The sequence below is a fragment of the Lepisosteus platostomus genome, chromosome 16 (assembly GCF_059453375.1).
Source record: "Lepisosteus platostomus isolate fLepPlt1 chromosome 16, fLepPlt1.hap1, whole genome shotgun sequence".
In the NCBI taxonomy this organism is placed as follows: Eukaryota; Metazoa; Chordata; class Actinopteri; order Semionotiformes; family Lepisosteidae; genus Lepisosteus; species Lepisosteus platostomus.
Window position 1 is genome coordinate 14789862 of NC_142626.1, and position 17649 is coordinate 14807510.

The window sequence follows — 17649 nt, forward strand, 5'->3', positions numbered from 1 at the left end:
CTGTTTGTGGGGGTCACTACCACTGTGACATCACAGTATCATGGAGAAACGTGGTTAGTTTTCTAACTAACCTGGAATCTATATCAATGGTTGTTATGGTCCTTAGGTGGAGAGTTATTATTTTTTCCCTAATTGTTTTCTCCTTTTTCTCTGGGTGCTGCCAATTAAGATACTGTATTAAGCAAATGAGGCGCAAGCATTCAAAAGGGGGAATACTGAGAGACTTTGTTTTGGTATGGCCTCATTGTTAGGCACAACCACCTTTCCGGTTCTAGCCTGTCTAGTTGTTTTTTTAGTCAGTTAGTTTGTCGGGGGGGGGGTCTTTTCTTTGTCTTTCCCCTCCCAATTGGAATACAAATGTGCACCTCTGCCTCCCTGTGGTTTTTGGTATAATACAGTTTATTTGTTTTCTCAAACACAATTGCTTCTCTCTCACACATTATAATAGTAATTTTAACAGAACTACTGTACAGTACTCTATTGACAATGGAGTCCAACTGTATTACTATTAATGGTATTCAAGTGAAATGTACAGATGGATCCCAAGTCTAAAGATTTCCCCTGTGGCAGACAAAGTCTGAGGCAGAATTCTGGTTCATACAGACTTGTTCTCTCTTTTTTGACTCGTACAAAGTGGATGCAGTCACACGGTCGGTCCTCTGCCAAGTTATGATTGAGATTGTTTATTGCTTCACATTTTGATTATGTGTTGTTATAGTTATAACCTTGCTTGTTTTTGTTTAAATTGTTTATTTTCTTCAAAAGGGAATGTTGTTTTCCTCAACACATCTACAAATAACAATCAAAATCTCCAGTTCTCTTACTCCAGTGTTGTTAATTTACATTTTGTATTAATTCAACCATGTGAAGAATAACAACCAAAGCTATAACTTTAACAAGACACCATAAAATGTGAAGCAATTTCTATTATGGTTAAAAGTTAAAGTCTCTCTCATTCTATTTCCTTATTCCAACCATTGTAGCTCCGTGTGTCTCCCTGTTTCCAACTGTCTCCCTTCCTGACAGTTTCTTCTCATCTTTCTTCTTCCTTCTAGAACCCAACATTTGAAGCAGCTGTTATCTTCATCATGCTTATCCATGGACACTCTGAGATGGATAATGACATGAAGTTGTATGTTACTGCTGAGCTGAGTGTTGTAGTGAAGACTTGGAAATAAAGATGTGGATGAGCTGTGCAGATGTTCAGCTGTGCTCCTGTATTTTTGTCTGCAGGATGTGGAGCTGTAAACTGACAGAGAGATGTTGTGAAGATCTGGCCTCTGCTCTTCAGTCTCAACACTCCAGTCTGACAGAGCTGGATCTGAGTCACAATAGCCTGGGGCATTCAGGAGTGAAACTGCTGTCTGCAGCTTGGAGGCATCCCAACTGTAAATTAACAACACTAGAGTAAGTGAACACTGCTGATTTATTTTTATTGTTTTATTTAGATATGTTAAGACTCACAGCATTCCATTTTTCACATGCATCAAAATGTAACACCTAGAAAATACAAAACAAAAAAGAAAGGTGACATATAAAAGTATTTTTTGTCTAATTATATACACGTTCTTGTCTTTGGGCTCTTTGTAAACATATGATTACTGAGAGGCTCAAAACCTTTCCCATTTTTTTTAAAATATATACTGTATATGTTGTAGATTTTTAATTCTGTAGGTAATTTTCTTCTTGAAAGTTATTCTAGATTTGAACACTAGGTCTATCAAGCTTTAACCAGTTTCTAGTGATTCTCTCCAGGAAGGTGAATTAGTGGATTTATGCAGATTTTAATGTTTTTAGATTCTTCAGTTGCTATGGGAGTGCCAGCCTCCCTTTCCATTTGAATCTTACCCTTATCTCTTATATTTCTCCCTTTTTTATAATATTTTGTATACATCTGAAAGGAAGTAGCTATGGAATAGCTTTGCAATAGATTTGCAATATTTATCAATTTGTTTATCTCAAGGTTCTTCCGGATGCTATTATCATATTTCAATTTGCATGCAGTATGATGCACCACGCCCACCGTGTTTTGACGCAGAGTACTCCATGCATTTTGAATGGCTGGATCTGTATATTAAAGGGGACCTGCGATGCTTATTTTACATTTTGGGATTATAATCAATCTGCAATGATGAGTGCATTTCAAATCATAAGGAAACTACCAAGTACAAGATAACGTGTACCATAACAATCTCCAATTTATATCACAAAACAGATGAAGTGTCAATGTATGGTTAGTGCCATATTGCCATCATTGTCTGTGATTCAGAATGAGGCATGCCTTAGACCAAGTGAATTTTGCTACTATGTTAATTCTAAATATTTTCATTTAACCAACACATACAAGACAAGATGTTTTAGATTCTTTTAAGTATTGCAAAAAAGAAACCTGTCAACCAACTAAAACACACTCATATTTATTTTCATTTCATTTCTTGTTCACTTGCAGCGACTAGTGAGCAGGAAGGGCCGGGTTTATGGCACAATTTGCCCAAAATCTTGCTCTTGCCCTTGGTGAGACCAGCTGATTCTCATCTGCCTTCGACAACATGGCAACCATGCAGTACTTCCACAGATTCCTGATTGTGTACTTAATTTGAAATTTGAAATTTTGAGATTCTATCAGTTTATTTTGTTACTGATATTTAAAACCCAGTCTAAAATTGTGGGACTGCAGTTCCCCTTTTAGATCTGAGTGAGGTATGGATCAAAATTGCAGGTGGGATCATGATTTTGATTGGGAGGAAGTGGGATTTAGTTCCACACAGGGCTACACACTCAGACACATCTTTCTAAAGTCCTCCTCATCTCAGTGTGTCTCACCTTGCCCAGCAATAAAACTGTGATGAGAAATATAAGATACTTGATTTGTAAGAAAAGCTTCCCCTCTCATTTCCATGTCTGACATGTTTAATCCTGCTCCTCACTCTGTTGCTCATCTTTTACTTTGTCCCTTTCTTTCTCTTGTCTATTGTCCATCTGGCTCAATCATTCTCTTCACAACAGTATCTGCCAAACATAACAACAAACAAACACAATCTCCCAGGTGTTTGTCCATTAATTTCTATATAATGTTTTTTTTTAATTTTGTTTGATTATTCCACAGTGTTTGCTAATCCAACTCATTTGGTACAGTATGTAGTCCTCTAGTTTAGTTTTTATAATTTGACCTTCCATGTCATAAAAATCACACTTTATTGGTCTGTAATTGCTCGGTTCAGTTTTGTTATCCATCACGTGGATTGGCACTGCATTTCCATTTCTCCAGTCCCTGGTTTTAGTGTCTGTTGGAAGAGTTGTGACAGTGGCTTCTGAATACATGTACTCTGACATACTGCAATATAATCTTATTTAAGCATTAATGGTATTAGCCATAAACATTGTCATGCACAAATCTTTAAATAAATAACAATGATAATAAAACAATGACAATCTGCAAGAGTTCAATTTTTAGATCTATTCATTGTGTTTTTGTTCTTACAGAACATGAGGATGTAAGCCTAATGCTGAAGAAGATTCCTTAACGGAGCAAGGTGGCAGAATTCCTTATCTTTAAAGAGACAGAACAAGCTTCTCCAGATGTTCATCAAACACCACAGTCTGCAGACCTGCTGATCAAACCCCTCTGAGCAGACTGTGTGAAGGACTGTGTTTCCATTGTGCTCTAGTATATGTGAAAGTTAGAGACAGGTCTCTCTCCTGCTCTGGATCTGGTCAAGTGTGTAATTGGATGAGTATAAATGTGTTTCTTATCTCTAGAATTAAAAAAGATTGTATTTTAAATATATAATTAGTTCTGTTAGTTTGCTATGCACATTTTGTCTTAATAAAATTGGATTTTGCATACCTGCAAGTTTTTATTTTGTGCAGTTAATTCCTAGGAAAATGGCATGGTAGCACACTGGTTAGTATTGCTGCCCAACAGCACTGGGACCCTGGATTCAGTTCTGGGATGCTATCTGTATCTGTGTGAGGTTTTTATATTCTCTTCATGTTTACATGGGTTTCCTCCAGGTACTCCAGTTTTCTCCCACAGTCATGTTCGTAGATCAATGGGATTCTGGGAAAATTGACTCTGGTGTGAGTGTGTGTCCTGTGATGGACTGGAGTCCCATTCCGATTGTAACCTGTCTTGTGCCTATGGATTTCTGTGATAGGCTCTGGCTCCATCATACAATTTCAGTAATAAGTCTCTTTCTGTATGTAGAGTGGAAGAGTGTGTATGAACAGTTTGTCTATATGAAGGCGTGCAGGGACGTGGATTTAGACTGACTGTGTAACTGGGTCCACTCTGGGTTCAGCTGGTACTAGTGGGTTGAACATGTATTTTCCGTTTTTCCAGTAGAAAAGTACTGCTGGTTGTTCTGTATGTCCATGTTGCACCTGAACCAGACATAGCGCAGAAAAGGAATGCACAAACACTTGCAAAAGCTTAAATATATAAAACAATCACAGATAGCTGTGTGTTACAAAAGAACATGTGAACATGCATATTTTAACCATAATTTAATCGAAAAGTGTTAAACATAAACATATTTTAGATTTTGAGTAGTTGCTAGCATTGAACTGTGAGTTATATGCAAGATGAATAGAAGGAATAGGCAAACATACAGTAGATGATGCTGATCCACGGAGCCAGCATCTTAAGATGTTTGTATTTAGAGGCAATTTGTTTAAATATCAAACTAGCCTGTGGATACTGATGTGCCAGAGAGGTGAAAAAGCTGTTTTCCTAAGCCAGCACTTTAAAATGTATCCTCAGTGAGTAACTGCTGTTACAGTAACTCATAGTGGTTTTCTAACACTGTGTATAGTTACACAGTATCTTTATTTCCATTCATTTTCTAATCTCTTTATCCAGTAGAGGGGAGCTGGAGCCTATCCCAGCAATAACAGATGCAAGGCAGGATACACCCTGGACATAACACCAGTCCATCACAAGGCAGACACACAACACAAACACACACATTCACACCAGGGCCAATTTATCCAGAAGCCTATTAACCTGCCAGTATGTTTGGACTACGTGAGGAAATTAGATCCCCTGAGGAAACCCATAATTTGCATGCATAATTAAATTTTGAAAGCCACTGAGACATCTGGTGCTCCTGTTGTATTTCTGAAAAAAAATATACAAAAAGCATGCTAACCAGTGTGCCGAACCTGTTATTTAGGTAATACAATTATATATTTATAACAGTAACATTGTTCAGCATTGTTATTAATGATTGTTTAGTTAGAAAAATATTCCAATTATATTTTACCCTATTATATTTTACTGACATTCTTCATTTTAAAATTTTGTATTTTACTTATTTTCTGATACAGTACTCAGATTTAATGTATATTGGAACAAAGTCTTGTAAATTAATATTTTTTTCAAGATGTGGAAGAAGGGCAACAATTTATTACAATGAAATTGTTAATATTCATTATTGATTACTAAGAGTTTATGCTAACACTTGCCTTTCGTATTTAGATGTATATGAAATAGTGAACTAAGTGTGACATAACATTCAGAAATACAATCGAGAATCGCTTGTAGTATTTGTATAAATGAAACTTTTCTAAAATGTATTAAAAATATGAAAATCGATTAAAATATATAATTTTGCCATGTGTAATATCACGAGGAAGTACAATAAGCACCTGGTTTGTTTAATACTGGTTTCAAAAATAAAACTAAATGGTGAGAAAGTTTTTTTAATGCCAATTAAAAATGTTGAAGTTAAAAGAAATGATTTACATTGCTTGATTAATTTTAGGCAGATGCGCTAGGTGCTGTAAGCTACGGAAGCCTGTTTCCGCCAGGGAGTGAATTAAAACGCACTATGGTATCTCGCAATTCCAACTTTATATCTCAGAATTTTGACTTAAAAACTCAGAATTCCGACTTAAAATCTCAAAATTCTGACTGAGAAAATATCTGAGTTCCGACTTTACAGATGCAGCCATTCAAAATGGGTGAGGTATTTCGCGGCATACCCCGGTGGGCGTGTCACGGTATCACGCGGTATCACGCAGTTCACGTGTGTCACGTGACTAACTATCCGGCGTCGCCTTGTAAAACCGCCAAGGGGAGCTTAACCTCTCATGTACAGCATTTGAGCCTTTAATTTTGAACTGTGTATTACAGCATGTTAATCATCAGTCATTAAAATGTTGGTATATTTTATGAAAGCAAGATTGCTCAGTTGGACAAAAGTACACAACCTACCTTTATCAGAAATATTTATGCATCAAAGCCTTTACTGAAGATATTACTAATAGTAATAATAATGGATGACTTTGGACAAGCTGTATACTCAAAGTATAATTTCTTTAGCACATTTGTACAAGCACTTGGAATCTGTCCAAGCCATACTTTGTCAGGCATTTTGTTTTACTTCAACAGGCATAAAAACTTCCTTGCTTTTAACAGGGCATTTAATAATTTCTAGCTACGAAAATGATTTAAAATGCGACACCTATCATTCAACTAGAGCTTAAAATATCACAAGGAAAAATACACACCGGTATTCCATTTCTCCCTAAACATTGTAAGCTTCGAAGTCTTTAACTAACGTGATACCGGAGTCAACAAGCATACTTTTAGAATTTGATTAAAAGGGAATATAATATGGAATCGCGTATCTAAAGAATTTAATAACGGTATGATTATATCCGTGTACTGCGACAGGGCTGTGTAGGGCTGTTTCGGCTGTCTGATCATGCAAGCTGTCTTGTAGCCTACTGGTCTAGGTGTGTGACTATCAACTGGCAGGTTGTGTGTTTGAATCCAGCTGGTGCTGGACTTTTAACAAACATTTCTTCGAAAAAATAGGTAAGCGATATTATGGACAATCAATTGACTTTTATATTTCAAAATATCGCAACATGATCGATATTTGCATTATTTTGAACATATCTTCCCTTCTGACAGCGGTTCCTGCTTCTATTGTGTGTGTGTGTGCAACAGTAAATTTTTATAGAGAAATGGAGGCTGGACAGTATGCGTTACAATATAAACATTTATATTGATTTAAATCGTGTTCTGATTTAAATCGCAAACGCGTGTTTAATTATGTGTTTTTTAATCATAATCAGGCTAATCTACATTTCTACAACCAGCTTAGAGGTTCATACAGAAAGACAGCTTGTGTTTAAATTGAGTGTAAGGTAATTTATGCTTCTAAAGTCATGGTCAGTATTATTGTACTGTGCTGTACTGTGTCACATTATTTTATAGCGTTTTTATTGCGTTATTAAATCTGGTGGCGCTGTGTTAGTTTCCTGACTCACATTATTTAAACTGCGACACTGATCATTCATCTCTAAATAAACTTTATTTTATATAGCGTTTTAAGCGAATAGGTAATTAGATTGCTCATAAACCTAATCTCTTTTTCTACATAAACACAGCGTGATTGCTCTCTGAAAATGCTTTTCCTTTATTTTTAAAGTAGGCTCAGATTTCAACTATAGATCGTATTATTATAAACTTCTTTGGAAAAATGTATTTTATGTAAACCATGTTTGCTATTAATTCATTTAGGGCTAAAATACGTTCATTGTCTTCCAATCGAGTTGACATTGGAAGCCTGCCACACACGGACTGTTAAACCAACGCATTAGCACGTCAAAGCCCATTGAGCCAGTATTGACTTTAGTATTACCCCCTTCTCCCCTCAATTCAATTCAATACAAGGTGTTTTATTTGCATGACAGATGGGTACAAGCAGTGTTGGGTATGTATATTGTAATGCTTACAGCAGACAGGCACTGTGTAGGAGCCGACGCACCAGAGCAGCGCACCGAGGGAGCGTCTGCATTTATAACTTAGTTTTTAAAATTAGTCAAGCAATACGAAGCATCTCCTTTTACTTAGTGCCTGAGCATACTGCAACGCGTGTGAAGCCCATAAACGATATTAATTTTGGAACTTAAACATACAGTATATGGCTGGTCTCGGTACTTTAAAGAAAACATACACGCCAGTATTCCATTTCTCCCTAAACAGTTTAAGCATCGAAGCCTTTAACTAACGCGATACCGGAGTCAACAAGCATACTTTTAGGGAATATAATATGGAATCACGTATCTCAAGAATTTAAAGACCAGACAATCGCAAACTCGTTTTCAATAAAATTATTTTATTCATTCAGCAGTTTGTGAGAGGGACATCCAGCAGGGAGAGACACACACACCGGTTTTCATTGACAAAATTGTTTTTTTTCAATTCCTCTTGTCTAACAGGAATGTTTTGTTTGTGGACAGACTGTTAGACAAGAGGAAAAGACCGCCTCCTCCTACGAAGCATTTCGTTGATCCGATCACAAATTCTTTTCCAGTCGTACGCAGTAAGGGTTGAGAATCTCCGATTCACCATCGTACTAATGGTTTCCCGGAGATTGCAAGGCAAGGCACTTTTGCCTCTGGACCCATCGAAATTTACAGACGTGGTCCACCCCCAGTAAATTTCAAAAGTCACAAGATTTCGAAACACGAGGGCAGCGTAGCGGTCGGCTCTTGCTTTCCCGTCTATGCCGATGCACTGCAAGTACAACCCCCCCTCCATCTCCTGGGTGATGGGTAGCAGTTGGACATCTGGGAGAATTATTCGTCCCACTGGCATCTGTGAATTCCTCTGTGCTTCCTGGGGGGAGATAGCCGGCGGGGACAGCATCAACAGATTCCTGCGCGGTGGTGAACCGGGATGGAGTGTCCTGAGGCGGTGTGTGCTCTGCGGGGGGCAGAGCTTCCGCCAGGCATTGCAGCCTGCGCGGCGGGGAGAGGCACTTTTCGGGAGACAGCTGCTCAACTGTTTGACTGCTGGAACTCTAGCCTCCCAGTCCTCCCCAGTAATGCATCGTAATGCTCCCGCTGCTGCTGAAATGTCTCCATACAGGTGCTGCTTCTACAGGTTGGCACCCTGGCCAGTGGCCGAGAGCAGAGACCCACGGCCTGTGGCAAAATAACATAATTCATGTAAGAAATAAAGTCACACAGTAGTATTCATCAGTCGCGGAACAGAAGTCAAAATAAACTTTTCTTTTTTTCCGTCTTACCGCTTTCTTTTTTACTGTCCTGGTGGTAGATCGTTTCGCCCGTGCGGTGTTTTCTTGAAGAACAGGCTACGAAGAAATAATTATAATTGAATTTAAAATTCAAAACGGCAATTATACCTTGTAATATGCGCTGTAATCGCGTATTTCAGATGAAGTCTGCTGTATTTGCTTACCCTTCGCTCTTTGGAAGCTGGGGCGGCAGAAGCACCCCGTCTCTTCCCGTAAAACGCCTTGGTCTCCATACTGTACTATGGTCGCTGTAGTGCAGGTTCGCAGTTTTTTTTTTTTGTGATGGGAGCTCACCCAATCCCTTGGTGTCTTTTATGCGTCACACATACTGTATTTCAGCGCCATATATTTCATGGATATTATGGAATATAATGGATGGATATCTTAGTTATCTTTCTAGTTCACAGGTTTGCATGCATAATTTAATTTTGAAAGCCACTGAGACATCAGGTACTACTGTTGTATTTATGAAAAAGAAACAAAACAAAAAACATACTAACAACTGTGCCATCCTACTCCTTAGTTAATACATTTTATTATTCATAAACAGTTAACATTGTTAGCAAAATATTTTGAATTATATTTAACCCTATTTTTTCTTTAGTTTTGTATTTAACTTATTATATGATAGTCAGACTTAATGTATATTTGAACAATGAAAATATATTTTTACAAGATTTTACATTAAGCACTTAAAATTAATATGGTTAATAATAGTAAACTGTAACATGCTGTAACAAGATCGGTTAAACTGCGAAGAAAATGCTTTCAGAGAAAATGTTTCAGGTGTGAAGAACATAGATCTCCAATGCAATTTCAACCAAACCTGTTCCCACACACCCTGCCCCCACTACCATTAGAATATACACAAACATTTTAGCGTTTCATTCTGAGCAGAAGACCCTCACACCTGAAGAGTGCTGGCTGTGACGAATTAAACCGGTTTTACAGGTTTCAATCACAGACCATGTGACATGGGACTCAGTAAACTAAAACACAGCGCCACTGGATTTGATAATACCTAACCAAAATCCACAATATGGAAACAGGACCTGTGTAATTGTTGATAGATGATGTACTCGTAACATTTTTTCAAGACGAACTACAACATTTAAAAAATGACTTGTATGTACTTGATATGTCTAATCAATCCACGGGTTCCAGCACAAAACGAAACTAAAACGCATACCGTTTCGCGCTTCTTATTAGTTGCTCAAAAGTAATTTGACCTCATGAAATGCATAATATAAACCTAGAAACATATACGTGAGCAGTACTTAAGCACTGTAGTATCGGTGTTAAGACATACCTCTCAAATACTGTAAATCAAGTTAAAAATATCTCAAGACCGATTCTGGTCGTAATGAAACCATGTTTCGTGTATGTTTTCTTTTTCATCTTGAAATAACTCATTTCTAAACCCGTTGTTTATTTATTTATCCCGTATTAATAAATAATACATTTATTTTATTATAAATATAATAAATATAATACATTTAATATAACGTTTATGTTTATTTATCCCCCGCCAGGGGAGAGAGAGAATAGGGGAGGGATGTTGGTTTTACATAAGGGGCGGGGCTATGGAAATTAGGTCTGTTTGGGAATGTGTAGTTACATGTTCTGGCTGTTTGTGAATTATCGTTGTTGAGTATGGAGTGTTGAGGTATTGATTTTGTGTAATGCTTTATGTTGAAAATTGAGGTGGATTTTGTTTATGATAAACAGGATAAACTGGGATGGGAGGAGGGTTTGGTTTTGCATAAGGGGCGGGATTATGATAATTGGAGGACTTTGCGAGAGTAAAATGGTTTGATATATTTGATTTTGTATTGTGGTTGTTATCTATGTTTTTGGTTGGTATTATGTTTATATGGTTGTTTTTGTTGGTTGGTTGTTATTATGGTTATTAATAATACGATCTATAGTTGAAATCTGAGCCTAAATAAAAAGAAAAATCAAGTGATTAGGTTTATGAGCAATCTAATTACTTATTCGTTTAAAACGCTATATAAAATAAAGTTTATTATTAATTTGCTGGACAGAGCGGTGAACATTATTATGCATAAGACAAAGATAACGATCCTGATCAGTTTAGAAATCTGTGTACGCTGTAAGGTTTTTACTTCTTAAACTTTTAAAATACACGTTTTGAATAGAAAGAAATCCTCTTCCTGGTACAGTATGTATAGCAAACCAGCACGTCTTTTTTCTCCAATCAGAGGGGTGTCAGATGGTGTCAGCCAATCACCATTCTGCGTTGGGTAGCAACGGTTGACTGTTCTCAGGCGGAAGATGTAAACAGCTTAATGTTCGTGTTAAATAATTTTTTTAAATTCAATTAAACGGGCACAGTTAAGACATTAAATATACATATACATACTGTATACAGTACAGTTTGCATACGGTAATATGTTTATGTTACGTGATTAAAAAATAAATAAATAAAAATGAAAAGTCCAGCACTAGCTGGATTTGAACACACAACCTGCCAGTTGGTAGTCACGCACCTAGACCAGTAGGCTACAAGACAGCTTGCATGAACAGGCAGGCGAAACAGCCCTACACAGCCCTGTCGCAGCACACGGATGTAATCATACCGTTATTAAATTCATGAGATACGCGATTCCATATTATATTCCCTTTTAATCAAATTCTAAAAGTATGCTTGTTGACTCCGGTATCACGTTAGTTAAAGACTTCGAAGCTTACAATGTTTAGGGAGAAATGGAATACTGGTGTGTATTTTTTTCTTTAAAGTACCGAGACCAGCTATATACTGTATGTTTACGTTCCAAAATTAATATCGTTTATGGCCTTCACACGCGTTACAGTATGCTCCTATTCTTTTTATGCTCAGCTACTAAGATTTCCCTTCAGTGGTAAAATTCAATATCTACAACGGGCACAGTAAAGACATTTACAGTAAGTCTTTCTACGACAGACCAACGGATCACGAGTGCCCCTGTCGGTCAACCAATCACGCACCGCGGTACCCCGTGTCATCTTACCTGCGGTACGTGTCTGTACCGCACACTTTGAATGGCTGCATCTGTATATCTCGCAATTGCGACTTTTTATCTCACATTTGTGACTTTGAAATAGTCCACATTTCATTGTCTGTCCTTTTGTTATTGTAACGGATTCAGATTCTAGGGCTTGTGCCCTCGCCGCTCCCACCCTAGTTCATGCCTCACTCCATTGGCTCGAACCCAGGTCTTCTGTCTTGCTGAGCTCCATGCCTCCTCTCTCTTTCGGATCCGCCTCTTCTCTGACGGAGCTCAGTAGGAGGGGCGCTATTTTCTCAGCGACCTGCTGATCTGCTTCACACCACAGGAAGACAGGAAAATGTGATTTTTCCCTTACAGAATGCATGTTATGTTTACAAAATTTAGGTGTTTAAAATGTTTAAAAATTAAAAAAACTTACGGCATACATGAAGAAGAAAAATCACCTGTTTTTCTCAAATTAAAAGTGTTTTTTTTTAACTTAACCCATTTTCATAGCTCTTAAAGTCATGCAATGTCTGAGTTAGGCAGGAGCACGTCATTGTTTCTTATTTTTGATTTTCTTTAAAAAAATAAAAGCATCAGTTGCCCATCGTGCCATACAGTATTACAGTATGTTACATTTTTTACATTTTCGAGAGATGTCAGAACACTTCCACTAATGCAAAAACATAAGCACAGAACATCTTTCTTCCTGTCAAAAGAATTTCATATGTAGTTTATTGTTATCTGAGTAAAAACAAAATACAGAAAGTTTCTCAAATTAAACACAAACAGAGATTGTGTTATTCTGCTTTATATACTGTAGTCAGGTGTTTTGCATACGTGCAGTAGCTTTTGAATAGTAATTCTTGTGTTATGGACTCGCTACACCTGGGATCCACTTTATTCAAACAAAGGTTTCCAAAAATGCAACAAGGTACCAGATATTGTAAAAGTTGTGAAAATGTTCACAAATCACGATCTTTAAAATGCCTATAGTTTGAAGGCTTTGTGTCATTTGTTTGCAGTTATTGAAGCATCGTGTCTCATAAATAGGCATTTAAATAAGAAAGCGAGGTCATGAAAACTGGAGAAAACAAATGACCCTGAAAAAAATACAAGAAGTTTGAAATTATTCTTTATTATTAATAATAAATTAATATTGTTAATAACGATCAGATACGTTATTATAGTTCAGTTTCAGTGGTCTTTTTAATCCCACTTTATTATTCTTGATTATAATTATAATACATATAATTTCATTTTAATACTTGTAAAGGCTTGTTTTCAATTCCCCCACTGGAAGAATAAAGTATTTTGAATTGAACTGAATTAAACCAGTTGAACTGTTTTTTTTTTTTTATTAATATCATTTAACATTGAACACTTTGTGAAAGACAGCTAAAACAGACAGGTCAGAATGTTTCCAAAGTAATCACAAGTCAATAAGCTGATGCAGATTTTTACAAATAAAGTGGAATACAGTAATACCACCAGCTACATTCTGTAAATATATTGTATTTAGATCCTTACATTCATATTGTTATTAATGTATTTAGTTGTGTGATTCCATTTTATATTGAGCAGATTCTAAAAAGTACATGTTTTTATTGAAATAACAACAGCAAGTATTCAGGTTAAAACATTATAGCTTTTTCTAAAGTATACAAACTTAATATACTGTAGTCAGAATGAGCATGTCAGAACCTTTCCAAAATAACCACAGTAAGTGACCGAATTAAAGAGTTTGATGCATAAAACGTTGATGAAGAAAGTGCAATACTGTTGTAAATTTCTTTAATTTAAGCTACCACCATCAGTCAAGTACAGTATATATACTACAGTATATTATATAATTTTGTTTTATGTACATGATATTCAGAGATGTTATGCTCCTGTTATTTTTATGCTCAGCTGCAAAAATGTCCCTTCAGTTGTAAAATTCCTTATTAATATTCCATATCAAGAAGATTTAAACATGCACCGTTGAGAGATTTAAAGAAGCAATCATTTTCACTAGTATCTAACGTACCACAAGTGCCACCTGTCGATCATATTGGGCCAGTGAATCACATGCCGCAATAAAGAGCAGCCCCTCTAATATATTCTGAATGGCTACATCTGTAGTTAGTTGAATTATTGAAATTTCTAATGTAAACATTGAACAGATACTCATCCAATGCAACATTCTGGCTCGGCCATTCCGTGGAGAGTTTGAAAAGTCCCACAAAGAGGAAACATATTGTTGCTGTTCTTACTTCTTCATCCCAAATGGACCATTATAAGCAAACAGATATACCGTCTTTTTTGTGTGCAGATATATATGTTTCTTTACCTCCCTTTTCGGACTGCTCATATACATCTCCTGATGCTCTCCGTAGTCCATAGTGGCAACGACTGCTGCTGTTGGCCAGGCATTGATGTCAACAGCTTTCATCAGACGTTTCAGCCCTTTATCCAGCTATCTGAGCTGGTACCTGCAGAAACCTGGTCAGGCTCCACAGCTCCTGGTTTATCATGGAACAACCCATCAGTCTGGGGTTCCTGATCGATTCGCTGGCATTGGATCTGGAACAGCCTTTCCACTGACATTCACTGTAGTCCAGGCTGAAGATGCAGGAGATTATTACTGTCAGCAGAGATATAGCTACCCTTTCACAGTAATACACGTCTGTACAATAATCTCTACAGGAGCTCAGCAGGATCCACTGAGGTCTGAGACTGAGAACAGGTGCTGAGCTGCAACAATTGAACTGAACAGAGATGGGTTTGTATATAATTTATATACTGTATGGATTGTGTAATAAACACACGGAAGGAATGTGTAGATACTCTTATGTTATTAAACCTAAAAGACTATGACATTTTTGAGTTTCTTAATCATTTATACAGTGCCTTGCGAAAGTATTCGGCCCCCTTGAACTTTTCAACCTTTTGCCACATTTCAGGCTTCAAACATAAAGATATAAATTTTTTATTTTATGTGAAGAATCACCAACAAGTGGGACACAATTGTGAAGTGGAACGAAATCTATTGGATTTTTGAAACTTTTTTAACTAATAAAAAAATGAAAAGTGGGGCGTGCAAAATTATTCGGCCCCTTTACTTTCAGTGCAGCAAACTCACTCCAGAAGTTCAGCGAGGATCTCTGAATGATCCAATGTTGTCCTAAATGACTGATGGTGATAAATAGAATCCACCTGTGTGTAATCAAGTCTCTGTATAAATGCACCTGCTCTGTGATAGTCTCAAGGTTCTGTTGAAAGCGCAGAGAGCATCATGAAGACCAAGGAACACACCAGGAAGGTCCGTAATACTGTTGTGGAGAAGTTTAAAGCCGGATTTGGATACAAAAAGATTTCCCAAGCTTCAAACATCCCAAGGAGCACTGTGCAAGCGATCATCTTGAAATGGAAGGAGTATCAGACCACTGCAAATCTACCAAGACCTGGCCGTCCCTCTAAACTTTCAGCTCAGACAAGGAGAAGACTGATCAGAGATGCAGCCAAGAGGCCCATGATCACTCTGGATGAACTGCAGAGAACTACAGCTGAGGTGGGAGAGTCTGTCCATAGGACAACAATCAGTCTTACACTGCACAAATCTGGCCTTTATGGAAGAGTGGCAAGAAGAAAGCCATTTCTCAAAGATATCCATAAAAAGTCTCGTCTAAAGTTTGCCACAAGCCACCTGGGAGACACCCCAAACATGTGGAAGAAGGTGCTCTGGTCAGATGAAACCAAAATCGAACTTTTTGGCCACAATGCAAAACGATATGTTTGGCGTAAAAGCAACACAGCTCATCACCCTCAACACACCATCCCCACTGTCAAACATGGTGGTGGCAGCATCATGGTTTGGGCCTGCTTTTCTTCAGCAGGGACAGGGAAGATGGTTAAAATTGAGGGGAAGATGGATGCAGCCAAATACAGGACCAATCTGGATGAAAACCTGTTGGAGTCTGCAAAAGACCTGAAACTGGGACGGAGATTTATCTTCCAACAAGACAATGATCCCAAACATACAGCAAAATCTACAAAGGAATGGTTCACAAATAAACGTATCCAGGTGTTTGAATGGCCAAGTCAAAGTCCAGACCTGAATCCAATCGAGAATCTGTGGAAAGAGCTGAAAACTGCTGTTCACAAACGCTCTCCATCCAACCTCACTGAGCTCGAGCTGTTTTGCAAGGAAGAATGGGCAAGAATTTCAGTCTCTCGATGTGCAAAACTGATAGAGACATACCCCAAGCGACTTGCAGCTGTAATCACAGCAAAAGGTGGCTCTACAAAGTATTAACGCAAGGGGGCCGAATAATTTTGCACGCCCCACTTTTCATTTTTTTATTAGTTAAAAAAGTTTCAAAAATCCAATAGATTTCGTTCCACTTCACAATTGTGTCCCACTTGTTGGTGATTCTTCACATAAAATAAAAAATTTATATCTTTATGTTTGAAGCCTGAAATGTGGCAAAAGGTTGAAAAGTTCAAGGGGGCCGAATACTTTCGCAAGGCACTGTAAATGTTGTGTTATGAAGACAAAGGAAAAATGTGTACATTTATGTATTAAACTTAACAGCCTATGAAACAGAAAATTACAAATACAGTTTATAAACAGTGTAACTAAAAAATACAATTAGATAAAATATATGTTATCATAACTAAATTTCCATTTTGTTTCTATATTGTGATATTTATTCATTATTATTATTTCAAATATAATACAATCCACTAAAGATCTAAAGACTGTTTCTGCTTCTGTTAAAGCAGAAGGATTGGTATCTAAATGTCATGTGAGACACCGGAGATCTGGATGTTGTTCATTCAGATATGTTGATCATCAAATAGAACCACAACAGAAGCTGCAGTTATGAATATTGACCACAAGAGGGAGACAGAACAGGTTATCACTGTCTCCACTGTAATATAACAACATGATTAAGTCAATAAAACAGACCTTATTTCCCCACAACAGTCTCCCAAGGAGAATCTTCTGAAGAATTCATTATAATAAATATTTTACTTCATAAAATTGGAGAAGCGATTCAGACATGTTTACAGAAGGTACAGTAAATATGTTAAGTAAGTTCAAAAACATGCTGTTAATTCTTATATTTTGAACAACAGTTCACACAAAATGAAAGGACATTATGCAGGTGATGTCTCAGTCTGTTCCTCATAAAACCTATTCTAATGGGCACATTTTCCAGTGGGGACACAAATAATTTTACAGTGCTTCCTTCTGCCTGCAAAGACCCAGATATCTACTGTACACCAGGTCTCTAGTCTCTATTACTACTAGGGTACTAACATAGTACTTCTATAGTAGTTCAGGTGGGTAGCTGCGTCAGCATGCGTAGGCTGCAAAGGAACAAGTAATAGGTTTATTCCATGCTGAAAAAAAGAAGAAAGAGAACACAACGTTTCGGCCGTGGAGCCTTCTTCAGCCTTCTCACACCTGAAGAAGGCTCCACGGCCGAAACGTTGTGTTCTCTTTCTTCTTTTTTTCAGCATGGAATAAACCTATTACTTGTTCCTAGTACTTCTATAGTCCCTTTCTAAACACCCCATTCCACAGGAAATGGGGACTCTTCTCCACCACC

General features: G+C 37.3%; 1 long non-coding RNA gene and 1 gene segment (V, D, J or C); one reads left to right on the plus strand and one right to left on the minus strand.

Moving 5' to 3' along the window:
- The window catches only part of LOC148646937 (Ig kappa chain V region K29-213-like), a 619354-nt gene that overhangs the window by 196513 nt on the left and 405192 nt on the right, over positions 1-17649 (minus strand).
- Positions 1238-3853, plus strand: LOC148646939 (uncharacterized). Its single transcript, XR_015927693.1, has 2 exons — positions 1238-1407; positions 3484-3853. It is a non-coding gene; the product is annotated as an uncharacterized LOC148646939 (long non-coding RNA).